Raw genomic sequence first — 14,168 nt, forward strand, 5'->3', positions numbered from 1 at the left:
TCCAGAACCAGGGCCATTTAGGAATTAAGAACAACAAAAAAAGCAGCTGCTTCTCATCAATGACATAAGTTATATGGCAAATTATGTAGCCATGTCACTAATTCTGCCCAATGTACTACCTTTCCAACCTGCTTAAAAGAAGCCACTTCCATCATAAGAGAAAGAAGCATTGCTTTGGTTAACTTTGATGATCTCCAAGCATAATGACTCAACCTGAAAATTTCCAAAATTCTGTTCTGTTTCATTTTCCCTTTTGAATGGTTCATGGTTATGGATATTGAGGTTACTGTGATAAATCAATCTGCCTAAGGTTCCAAATTTGTTAGTGGTTCTATCACTTCAGCTGCTTTCAGAGACAGGTACCAGCAGCAGTACTTTAAAGAGTTAGAAAAAAATTAGGAAATGGGGACCAAGACATGAGAAAGGGTATCAATGTATGTGAAGTAATGCCCCTTCTATCTGGCGAATACAATGTAACCCTTCTATTAATTTCAATAAAAATATATGAAAAAAAAGAAAAAATTAGGAAATTATTGGTTCATGCAGCCGCAAACATAGAATTGCACACAATCTAGAAACTCTCATAATCTAGAAGCCCTGTCATGTGCTAAAGACTCAGATTCTTTCTGGCATTCGGTTTTGGTATTACCCTAAATAGATCTCCCTTCATGGACACAGGTTGGTGGTTTCTTCTTTCACATTTTGTAGACAGTCACTTTAAGGTGTCTCACAAGAGTAAGTCTGGGGGCGGGAGTTTGACCTAGTGATAGAGTGCTTGCCTAGCATGCATGACCCGGGTCCAATTACTTGGTACCACATACATAGGTGAAAAAAAGCTGGAAATGGTACTGTGGCTCAAGTGGTAGAGCTCTAGCCTTGAGAAAGCCCAAGAACAGGGTACAAGCACTGAGTTCAAGCCCCAGGACTGCCCCCCAGCAAAAAAAGAGTAAGTGTGTCCACAGTAGTCACCAGAGACTGTCCTCATTTCCCAGTGACCCAATTAGGGTTCATGGATCATTTGCTCTTTACCTGTATAATCCTTAATGTTTAAAGACAAGTAAATGAGGAAATGGTTAATCCCATTGTTAAATAATACTTTGCTTACAGGAGGGCAACATCATTTCTTTCAATGGTGAGGGTACAATCTAGAACAGCTCTGCTCTTCCTATGAAGACCAGTGATATCAGGGGGAATTTTCCTGTGTGGAAATAAGCCTCTTATCCCACCTTCCCATATGTTAAAGGTAATTGGGGCTGCCAAGGACAATTTTTAAAAAAAATCGCTCTTTTATTATAGACAGTATTTTGCTCATTAAAGTAGCTATATTACACTTAATGGAAGCTCAGGAAGTTCGTAGCAAGCATTTTGCAGAAGGAAGCCACCATGTTCTCCAGCCTCACAATCTCTGAGGTGAGCTCCCCCGGGGGCTGGATAGTTAGAGATGTCCTGTCTGAAGAGTGCTCTCTGAGCCTCATCTTCTAGGCAATTGACGCTAAGCCTTTGACTCAAAGGCATGTTGTTTTCTCTAGTTTTTGTAGCAAAAGAACAGTAGAGCCAAATAAAGAAATCAGAACCCTACTTAGATTTGACCATGGTTCAATTTCAGCCCCACCCGAAGTGCACACTGTGAAAATTCCATATACAACCCGCAATGATTGAGTGCCTTGCTTACTTGTACTGCACTACTGAATATGGGCTCCAGAAAGCAGAATGACATAGTCCAAAAGGAGAAAGGATGGTTTCTGCAGGAGATGGGGTGCCATAAATAACCTCAAGCTAGTCCAGCAACAGAAACTCCAATTTCACCCTCAAACCAGTTTCTCTTCTCCCTCCCCCCCCCCCCTCTCTCTCTCTCTCTCTCTCTCTCTCTCTCTCTCTCTCTCTCTCTCTCTCTCTCTCTCTCTCCCTCTCTCTCCCTCTCTCTCCCTCTCTCTCTCCCTCTCTCCCTTTCCCTCTCTCTCTCTCTCTCTCTCCCCGTCTGGAGTAGGACTTGAACTCTGGATTTGGGTGCTGCCTCTGAGCTCTTCAGAGATAAGAGTCTCATGGACTTTCATGCTTGGGCTGGCCTTGAACAGCCATCTTCAGATATCAGCCTCCTGAGTAGCTAGCAAGCATGAGCCACTGGTGCCTGGCTCTGTGTTCTTTTCATTTTTTCTATTAGTGTCTTCAGCATTTATTAGTCACTCAGACCCAGCCCCAGTGGAATGCATGTTGCTGGAGGCCACTTGAAATTTGAAGCCTTGCTAATATATCTTACTTCTACTCAGCTCCTAATCAGCTAAGACCTGTCAGTTCCTTTCCACTCTTCTTTTTTCCTCCATCTCTCCACTCTATTTGCTGTCATCAAAATTCTGACCTCATTAACTATATCTTGGAATTAGTAAAATGGTCTCATCACTGCTATGTCTATATCTCTGCTGCCCAATCACTCTCCTGACCTCTGCATTGATCTTCATACACAGAAGTTCCAATTCTGTCACTCCTCTCTTTACTAAGCAACTACAAGAGGCCTTTTTTTCTCCTCTACAACAGTAACCCCAATCCCTACGCTAGATTTCAGGACTCTGGGTCCCAACTCTACCTCTAATCCCGCCCGGATGTGTACTACACACAAGCCTTTTTAGCATCCTCCAAGCTGAACTCAGATTGCTATTTACAATTCCTATCCAAGAGTCTATCCTTAACTAGAATCTTCACACTTCCACCTGTCTTTCCAGCTTCAATGTCTTGGTGTTGGAGATTGTTTTATTCATCAAGAGTGACTTTTCTGCCTCTAAAAATCCGGGAAATATTATCGTTCTTTTGTTATACTGATGATACTATATTTGAAGTGTAAGTCACAGCCCTCCTACTGTAGCCAACTCCTTGGTTCATTAATTCAAAGTATTTGTTGAGCAGAACAATGTAGCTGCCGTAAGCAACCCAGGATATAATAATAGCACTATATTAATAAGCACTCTAGGGATATAATCATAGACCAAAATTACTGCTCTTAGAATTTATTTTATTAAATGATAAAAGTAATTAAATTAAGCCAGGTATGATGGCATATATCTGTAATAACGTGACTTAGGAAGAGGTTGAGATAGGAATACTATAAGTTCAAGGCCAACTTGGGCTATGTTGTAAGACATTGATTTAAAAGTAAAACAGATAAAGAAGAAAGAAAGGAATAAAGGAAAGAAGAAAAGAGAAAAGGAAGAAAGGGAAGAAAGGAAGGAAGGAAGGAAGAAGCTTAAGGAGAAAACCAGTATATTCCGTGAGTGCTAAAGACGAATGATAAAGCAGGAAGTGTCACAATAAAGTGTCATGTGGGACTCAGCAGAGCACCCATTAAAAAGATAAGTGAAACAAAAAAAAGATAAGTGAAACTATGAGGAAATGACGGAAGCAACTTTGCAAATATCTCATAGGAAAAGTACTTCCTCAAATTAGAGGGATGAGAAAATGCAGAGGTCTAGGGGCAGAAGTTTGCCTGGTAGCTTCACAGAACTGGAATACGGGTTGTACAGAACAAAGAATGAGTAATTGTGTCCTGAAGGCAAAGACTATGTTTGAAGACAAAGCTGGATATAGAGTAGAATTCCCCAGAAGCAAGTATGAAACAGGATCTAATGAATTATGAAAAAGTTTCCTTTATCTACTTTTACATTGTTATATTTACAAATCGGTCATTTGTAGCTTTAATTACTTCATTTCAGATAGATCTAATAAACATCAAGTTGAATAATTTTTGTTAGAATTTTCTTTACTCCACATGCCCCCCTTTCTTTTCCTTTTTCTTTTTTTTTCTTCTGGTTTTATTTTATTGATTCAATACAGAAATTGAACTTGAAATTACCCAAAGCCCCTCCTAGAATTGCTTGTTATTATTATAGCTATTATTTTTCATATATTTTTATTGTAATTAATAGAAGGGTTACATTATATTCACCAGATAGAAGGTGCATTACTTCACAAACATTGATACCCTTTCTTATGTTTTGGTCCCCATTTCCCTCCCCCAACCCCCGCCCCTCATCTTGTTTTCCCCCCTTCCCTATCCTATTTCAAATAACCAAATTTCTTTTTCTTTTCTGTGCTAGTCCCTTAGTTTGAACTCAGGGCCTAGGTGATTTTGTGCTCAAAGCAACAGCTCCAGTTCCAAACTAGACATCTTCAGTTTCACAACAAACTGTTGTGATTAGTTGGACATAAAAGACTCACAGACTTTATACCCCAAACTGGATTCAAACTGCAATCCTTTGATCTCAGTCTCTTGAGTAGCTAGGATTACAAGTAAGAACCACCAGCACCCTGGCTTTGAAGGACTTTTTTTGTGGTGGTGGGGGAGCTATAAAACATTTATGCTGACATTATTTGTGTTAGCAAAAATTAAATATCCCTTCAGTTGTCATTTAAATTCTATGCTTTCTGCTAGTAAATTGACTGAATGTGTAATTAAAACCAAGTTTGTAGTTTGATCTTTATTTTTTTTTTAACTTAGCAGTTTTTCAAATTTTCTTTTTCTTGATTTTTAACAAACTTTGAATTTGTTTATTTTGGGACTTATATATATTTGTATCTATGCATTAATATTATTACTTAGCATGGGAAATCCCTGACCTTTTTCTTACTCTATTTTTCTTATAGAATATAGTCATATATAATGTTTGATGTGCTTATTTGAAGGATATAGCTCATGCAAATTAATATGTTTTCTCTATTCTTTTTGCTTTCTAACATTTCATGCTCAAATTAGATTTTGCCATTGGCTTTTAGTTTACTGATAATCTCTTTACCCATGCTTAATCTGTTTTGATATGACTCTAACGTGCATTGTACTCATAAATTGAAGAAACTCTTTTCTACAACTATTTGGAGATAATTTTTAATTTATTTGAATTAATTATAATTCAATAAATCAATTACATGTTGGTGCAAGTTTCCATATTGTCATCTATTTCCTTGGGTATATCAATGACAGTTATTTTGGGTTTGGTTTTTTTTTTTTTTGCCAGTCCTGGCCTTGAGGTCAGGGCCTGAGCACTGTCCTTGGACTTTCTCAAGGCTCAATGACAGTTATTTTAAACTTTGTAGCAAGCTAACTCTAATGTTGGATCACCTGTTAGTCTGTGCTTATTTTTAATTTTATAATATTCTATATGACTTACAACACTGAACATTATGGGAAAAAATGTAAGCATTTTGGGTGCTATTTTCCTCCAGAGAGGATTCAATCAATCAGATGGCAAGTATACTAAAAAAAGAACAAATTTCCACTAATAATTGATTCTAATAAAACCATATTGAAGTTAGTGCTATGAAAATGCAGTCCATCTATTTGCTCATGATTTTTTTTTTAATTTTTGCCACTCCTGGGGCTTAAACTCAGGGCCTGAGCACTGTCCTTGGTTTTTTTTTTTTTCCTCAAGGCTAGAGCTCTACTACTTGAGCCACAGCACCACTTCTGGCTTTTTCTGTGTATATGGTACCGAGGAATCGAACCCAGGTCTTCGTGCATGCTTGGCAAGCACTCTACCACTAGGCCAAACTCTCAGCCCTGTTCATGATTCTTTAAGGCAGGATTTCAGACAGCTTTCATCAGAGATACGGTGTCTCTGCTTCACAGTCCTTATGACAAAAGCTGGGGCAGGGGTTTGTGGGTGGATTTAAATATTTGGATGTCATTGGAACAAGCTAAGTAGGGTTGTATTTCTGGGAGCCTCTGTTCTTTTCTACATAGCATCTTCTTGGAAGCTGGTTCTTTAATCATATATTAGTGACCTGGGCTGAGATGGTAGCAGCACATGGAAACTAGCAGGACTTACATTTTATGTCTTTAGATTGTGGAATTTCTTCGTGACAAATGGCTTTCTTCGGAGTGGACAAGTCAAAACTTCAGGGCTTATTTTTTTAATTATAATTTATTTTCGGAGTGGTGTAAAGAAGGGTTTCAGTTAAATTTGTCAGGTAGTGGATACATTACTTATTGAACATTAATACCCCTTCTGATGTTTTTCTCCCAATTTCTTTTCACCCAACACCTCCCAATCATCTTGTTTCCCCCCCTTCCCTTCCCTATTTCAAATAAACAAATAAATATATATACAATATGCCCGGTACCAAAGTCAGATACAGAGACAACATGCGATAAACCATAAGGAGAGAAACAAACCAAACAAACAAAAAAAGAGGGGGGGGAGAAATAACTGCACATAGTAGGTTGAGAGCAACAAACACAGAAATCAAGCTATTGTTTCCATATTCTGGAGTTCATTTCACTTATCCTCATCTTATATGGCCATATCCACACGGCTATTGCTTTTATACTACCTTTAGAAATCTCAGAAAGCCACTTCAGAGTCTATTTATGCTATATGTATATTCATAGAAAGAAAAAGGAGTAAAATGATTAAGTAAATCATGCCATTCTATTCAACAGATTCAAGCCTGTATTTTAGACTGAAAGTTTCCTATGTTTCTGTTTGCCTTTAGTTCTGGAATTTAGCTCTTCATAGGTACCAACAAAGAGTCTAGGGTACATAAGAAGTCCTAGACCACAAGAATTTATGAGCTCTCAGTACTGGAAAATAAAATCATCCACATTTTCTAGTCAATTTTTATCCAATTTTAATGCAATTTTTACCCAGTTTCTGGGCCAATTTCCCTTTTCTTCAGAATATGCTGTCTACCTTGGAAAGTCTTCTTTTTTTCATATATTTTTATTGTAATTAATAGAAGGGTTACATTATATTCACCAGATAAAAGGTGCATTAATTCACATACATTGATACCCTTTCTCATGTCTTGGTCCCCATTTCTCTCCCCCCCCACCCCCACCCCTCATTTTTTCCATATAATTGTTACTGTAATTAATAGAAGGGTTACATTACATTCACCAGATGGAAGGTGCATTACTTCACATACATTGATACCCTTTCTCATGTCTTGGTCCCCATTTCCCACCCCCTGTACCCCCACCCTCATCTTGTTTTCCCCCCTTTCCTATCCAATTTCAAATAACCAAATACGCATATATCCAATATATCAGATAACAAAGTGAAATACTGTAACAATATGAGATAGCCAAGGGAAAGCAAAAGAGATGAGAGATAACATAGTACATTAAGGACACCAATCACTCATTATATGGCTTTTGTTTCTATATCCTAGAGGTCCTTTCATTTAGCATCATACTGTATGGCCTTATGTATCTAGGTTTTGCTCTATTGCAAATCTCTGCTAGAAGAGTCCAAGGTTTCTACTGATTATGGCAAATGAGGGAAACTATTGAGCCTAAGTTCCTTTGAGTCTGGCTTACTTCACTTAATATGATTTTTTCTAAGTCTTTCCATTTCCTAACAAATGGGGTGATGTCATTCTTTCTGACAGCAGCACAGAATTCCATTGTGTATAAATACCACACCTTGTTGATCCACTCATCAACTGAGGGACATCTTTGTTATGGTAAATAGTGCTGCAATGAGCATCGTTGTGCTAGTGGATTTAGTATGCCCTTGTTTCTAGACAGTTGGGTAAATGCCAAGTAGTGGAATTGCTGGGTCATAGGGGAGCTCTATGTTTAGTCTTTTGAGGAACTGCTATACTGCTTTCCATGGTGGTTGAATGAGTTTGCACTCCCACCAGCAGTGTAGTAGTGATCTCTCCTGGCCACATCCCCTCCAGCATCTGTTGTTAATAGTTTTCTTGATCCTGGCCATTCTAACTGGAGTGAGGTGGAATCTTAGAGTTGTTTTGATTTGCATTTCTTTTATGACCAGAGATGTTGAGCATTTCTTCATGTGTCTATAGGCCATTCTTATTTCTTCTTCAGAGAAGACTCTCTTTAAGTCTTTGGCCCATCTTTTGATGGGATCTGTTTTTTTTTTTTCAAGCATGTTTTTGATACGTTTGTTATCTGTGATTTATGGTAAATCTTGTCTACAATAAGGAGAACCATCATAAGCAGAAGTAGAAATCCAAAGCCTTCAAATGAAATAATTTCCCTGGTTCACTTTTTACATCGTGCATTCTGGTCCTGATAATCTTACTTCTTTGTTTGTGACCTATTTTCATCAACAGCGCTTCTTTTCTTCATGCCAGTTCTCCAATTTTGACATGGGCCATATCCCTGTGCTACCAGAATCAAGATGTCCCTCCTTTGTCTTTGATGAAGACGCTGGCTATTCATGTTTATGCTTCTTCAAGCATCATTGATGCATATACTTTTATGCCCAGCTTTAATTTCATACTTTATACTTCACCTTGCCCCGGGAGTATGACGGGTCCTTCTTATCCCATCTAAGGAAGACTACTACAATGAAACCTGCCCCACATCTTTTCTAGAACACTGCTTTGTTCCTTGTTCTCTGATTCACAAATCAGTGTATGGTTTTAAGATTTCTGTTCTTCAAGCCAGTTACCCAAAATAGAAAAAAATCTAACATCTTTAATAATAATTGTAAGAAAACTTCAATATTATTATTCTCCTCTCTTCAGAGCACAGCGGTTTTTGTTCCTGATTGCTAAATATACTGATGTATGAACCACCAACCATCTGGTGGTATAAAAAGGAAAATAAATGTCAAAAATGGAAGAGATAAAAGGGTTTCAGCTTCCTGCTTCACCTGTTGGTATTGTTTCCTGAGCACTAGGCTTGTCAAGACTGATGTCAGAGGCAGCCTCTGAACTCCTCAATATAAATAGAGAGCACTAGTGCCTCAAATAAGAAAGTCTGCTTTGGACAGATCCGTTCCATGTTTATCATGTGCTGTCTGTGAGCATGTAGCAGAAGGTATGTACATGCTGGCAGTTTAGTAGGTAAGTTTATTGTCCTTTTCTGAAACTAATTTTTATGGTATGTGGGATTTTTATAAGTGACAAGACTAGTTACATAGCAAATGTTTGACAATCACCTCATAAGCACCTTGCAATGAATGATATAATAAGAACAATTAAATGAGTAGAGCTGTGCATGTCTTCTTTAAAGCAAATCAAAATAAATCAAAGAGAATAAAAGAGTCCATCTCTCTCTAGTCTTGCATGAAAGGGAGACACTCCAGCTTGCCTGTGTGAGGAGCAGGTGTCATTTTAACCTTCTGCCCTAGACTCCTCACAGCATGGCAGAAACAAGGGCTAGGAAGTTCACAAAGTGTTTTATTAAAGTTGGGAAATAACAAATGAAAAATAAAACAAGTGTGAAATTAACTATTCCAATTAGCAACATGAATGTTTCCTCTCTAGGTTAAAAAGTTCAGTTCCATTAACATCTGACCCATGAGAGAGAAGACTTCTATTTTCTTTGAGTCCATGTTGGAGAGAGTATATTTTATCATGTCTATCTGAATGAGCCTTCCTAAGTCCTGTGAATTGTTCCTAGTTGTTTGTTCAACTGATAGGCCTGTCTAATCACTGACACATGCAAATGGCTGATAAATACTGTCCTTGCTTATTTCCCTAGCTGGGGCAGTCAGGTACCTAAGCAAGAAATGCCAGCTTAACTTTTATATACTGTGAAAGCAATGTACATAAGATGTTATGGTAAAACAGTAAAGGAGAACTAAGATAACTTGTGAAAAAGATCCAAGGAAAATGATTCAAAAATTCTGGAGAAAGCATTAGCTGAGCTCACATGAGAAATCAGTTAAAAATGATCTGAAGCAGATTGGAGAAAGGAGACAGGATTCCAGGAAGTAAAACAGCATACTCCAACACTTGAGGGATTAAAAGAGTAAAAGACCTGCAGGTAACAAGCTTTTGAAAATTGGAAGCACACTGAGCAGTATCAAGAATGAAGTCATGAAAGCCCCAGCCAAACACACGAAGCTGTTGCCAATCTCCTGAGCTGTGAAGAACCTTGAATGCTTCAACATAGCAGTGTGTTGTGGTCAGACTTGTTATTTAAAACTTTTGCTAGATGTATTGACTTGGTCTGAATGGCAATGACTTGGTGATATAGCTCAGATACATTTGGAGATGATTTGGTGATACAACTCTGGCCTCCAGCACAAGATTAGTGCCCTTAAAGAATATGGTTAAAGCCAGGCACAGTGGCTCACACCTGTAATCCTAGCTACTCAGGAGGCTGAGATCTGAGAATTGTAGTTCTGAGGGAAGCTGAGTGCCAATGGATGGCTCACCTTGTAATCCTAGCTACTCAGGAGTCTGAGTAACAGAGAATCAAAATTTGAAGCAAGCCCAAGTAGACAAATCCACATGATTCCATTTGCAAAAATTACCAGCGGAAAGAAGACAGACTGGAAGCATGACTCAAGTTGTAGAATACCAGCTGAGCAAGAAAGCCAAAAAGTGCAAGGCCCTGAGTTAGAAGATGACTGAAGAAATCTGTATGTCCCTTCCACCAAGTAGAGTGCAGAGAGTCTTCATCTATGAGGACAGAGACACTTCAACTGTGAAGACCAAGACACTCACTCAGCTGGCTCCTTGATCTTAGACTTTCAAGGATTCAGAATTTAGAAAAAAAAAATTTGTTGCTTATGAATTAACCAGTAAAATGTGTGTTGCTATTGCAGAATGAATGGGCTATGACAGCATAAACTTAAGATTTCATAATCTTTAATCAGATTCTGAAAGGCTTCTATGACTAACAATGATTTTAAGTGAGACAATATATCAGAAAAGATTGGTCATTTTTTTATTAAATGGGCAGATGATGGGATATACTTCATCCAAATTCTTGTCTTGAGCTCAGAAATCCACATGTTTTTAACATTCCTTTGATGCTTTTATGGGCATATGTTCAGAAGCAATGGTCAGAACCAAGGAGGACTAAGACTTCACTCTTGCTTACCTAGAATTTATACACAAGGTTTCCATTTTCTTTTTCTAGTATCTTATTCACGATAAATGATATCCTCTCTCAAAGGCAATCATATCTTTAGAGAAGAAATGTTTTTATGCTATTGCCACTTAGATTCACTTAGAGAAGACAGTAGAGTTATACTCCCATGTGATTTGTGACCATCCTAAGTTGAAAAGATCCTTAGTTTTTGGTTAGTTAGAGAGTAATTTTTAACAGCCAAGTAGAATGACTGAGATGTTCACTTAAATAGCTCAAGAACAGTTGTTTCTATAATTAAAGTTTCAGTAACATAGTGCAGAGTCATTGCCTTTAAACAGTTTGATGATTTATTTTTATAATCCTATAAGTTGATGGGTGAGGGAAAAAAGAAGGGGAGGTCCCAAAATAAAGTGTTTAGACAATGTAATATCAAAAAATAGATGAAGGGATTTGTCCTTGCCAATATCTAGGGCTATAAATAAGGAGTTGAGGGTGTGAAAATGATGAAACTAACTTGCTTCTGAGATATGCTTAGCTTAAAGAAATTTCTCCAAGAAAAGTTAGAAACAGATTGACTACACACACACACACACACACACACACACACACACACACACACATGCACGAGATTCAGTGAACAATCTGAATGTTCTTTCCTTATCTAAGATAGGGGGTGGAATACCATGTCACTAGTTGGAAAAATTAGATCAGATTATATACATTCATACATTTTCTGAGCAGAGCTAGAGAACTATATTTGGCATGCATGCATGCCAAGGAAGCAATTGTCTCTACCAAATGGTTCTATGGTCTGAATTACATTTTTGGCATTGTCAATAATGCAGGTTGACACTTGGACTGACAGTGTCTTGAATTCTTTTTTCTAGTAAGAATCTCAGGCTAATGAATTTAATCACAAATCATTGATCAATATCCACTGATATTAGATACTCAAAGATTGAATAGCAAAAAAAAAATCCCCCAGAAAATGTGGTGGAATGTGTCATTCTGTATTTAGGGGAAGTGTTATATGAAAGGAAAAATGAAAATTTCCACGGAATTGAAATCCAATATGTAGAGAGACTGTTTAAGAAATATGGCTGTCTGATGAAATAAAATACAAGTTCCTACTTCTGTAATTTGACATCCTCTAGGAAAGCATTTCTTACCCTGCTCTCAATAGGATCTTGGAGAACATGATAACTATTGATAAATGTCAGTGAGTCTACTAAAGATTTTTGTTGAATGTCAAATTCAAGTGAGTTGCATGTGCGTCTGGGCTGGAGGCAAGAGAGTTGATTGAATCTCAAAGGAGCCTGAGATCCAAAACACTTGAAAGCCAATTGCTTTAGGATCCCATCATAGCATAAAGCCCACATCCCTGTTTTACTACAGTGTATCCCCTTTCCTGTTTCTTCCTCTGGGCTAATATTTGGGTCCTTACTACTCAGAAGGAGAATCTCTACATCTTAAGTCCACTGCTTTTTAAACTACTTTTGTTGGCTGGTGAATTTGCGTAACACTAGAGATGGTTGCACTAGACGAGGGTTGTTGGAATTGTGGTATCCAGGCCCTGCCTCTGTATTGGTAGTGCTACCATGCCCTGGCTCTAAGCAAGCCATTGTCTCAAAGTTGATGAAGATCCCGTATATGAATGGGACTTTCAACTTTTGAGTCCCACTCCAAGGCATTTAAGAGCCACTGACTTATTTGTCATTGATGTTTTGCTTTTCTCAAATAGTTGTACTAAGGGCTCCATTTTAACAAGTGAACTTCTGTGAACAATGCATCTTATCATTCCCTCCCTCTGTCATTATTTCCTCCATACACACACAGATTCCATCACACCTATCTCAGGTTTTCTAACTTGGATTTCATATGCATGTGTATAATCATATTCATCTACCAATTCTCTTTCCACTTCGTCCTCCTTCTTTTGAGTTTCTCCCTCCCTGTAGCCAAGACATGTTTCAGCTTCCTGCAATTCATTTTGTTGAACGGTCTGATCGTTGTTCAAAGGGGTCATACCATAGAATCTCTCTCCTACATATGCTGTCTTTCAGACAATTTGATTATGCACACATTCGTATGGTTCTGTGTGTTTAAGCAAGTTTCTATTTTAGAACTAACTTCCACATATGAGGGGAGGCATACATCCTTTGTCTTTCTTATCTACAACTGTATCTTGACTCACCATCCTTTGTCAATTTGCTTTCTATGGACCCCATATATTTGAAACGTTTTTGGTTGTAGAACTATAGTTACTATACTTTCTACACAGACTTCATAAATTTCAAATGCTTAATTCTTGGTAATTACGGTTCAGAAGTTATTATCTCTTTTCTGTAACTACATGCTGGAGTAGAGGCCAACCAATAATACTTTTATTTTCTTACACAAAAATCTTTTCTTTTCTTTCAGTTCAGTGGACTTCATTAAATATGCTGTAAATATATAGCCAAGCCCTCTCAAATATTTATAACATTTGAATTCCCTCCTTCATGCCTATGATTTACCCTAAAATAATGCTTATGGATGTGTCCTTAGCACAAATCAATGCAAAGCATTGATGATATTGATTAAAGCTTAATTAAATATTTACCACAGATCTGTAAGATATTATAAAACAACCTAAATTTCAAATGGTTAGAAGTTGGGCAAAATAAAATATAGCATATATGAAATAGCTATGTACTGTCTTAAGGTTTAAAAAAGTGTCATAAAAGAAACATGTAGAGAGCGATATTTAGGAAGCAGTTACAATAGCTTTCAAGTTTCATTCTCCCTAGCTTAATTTTTTTACCCTATTATAAGGATGATGTGATGAAAAACACATTTTAGACCTATTTTACATGTGCAGACAGCCAAAGAAACCAGGTTACTTGCCTTTCAGTTTGGAACAGAAATTCAAACTTGGCAAATCATTTACATATTGGCGAGACTTTTGTCTTCTTTCTATAATTTAAGCCACAATAGAGGGCGGTGGAGAGGAAACAATAAAGATTAGCACCAAAACTTCATTTCAGTCCTGGACTACCTCAAAACTATGCCATTGAATGAGAATAAAAAACAGACCATCTCTCAGACTCCCTCAGAAATGTAAAAAGGCAACTGAACTTCATTTCTGTTCTGAGAAGTATACTGATTTCATGCTGACAGGCATAAAAAACAAACCTAGTTCTAGTTGAAAGCAAGAGGTGCCTGTGATACTAAAAAGGCTATCATTTATTTTGAAACTGTGTTAACCTCCTCAACTAAGCCAAGAATGCTTTTCCTTAGCAGGTTAAGGGAAAGACTCTTAAGACAATTTTGATAAAATATTAGCTACTACTAATAGGTAAGAATTATATGCTGCTTGTTCCAGGGGCTATTTAAAGAATCTTAT

This window comes from Megascapheus bottae, chromosome 9 (assembly GCF_031878675.1).
Source record: "Megascapheus bottae isolate mThoBot1 chromosome 9, mThoBot2.hap1, whole genome shotgun sequence".
In the NCBI taxonomy this organism is placed as follows: domain Eukaryota; kingdom Metazoa; phylum Chordata; class Mammalia; order Rodentia; family Geomyidae; genus Megascapheus; species Megascapheus bottae.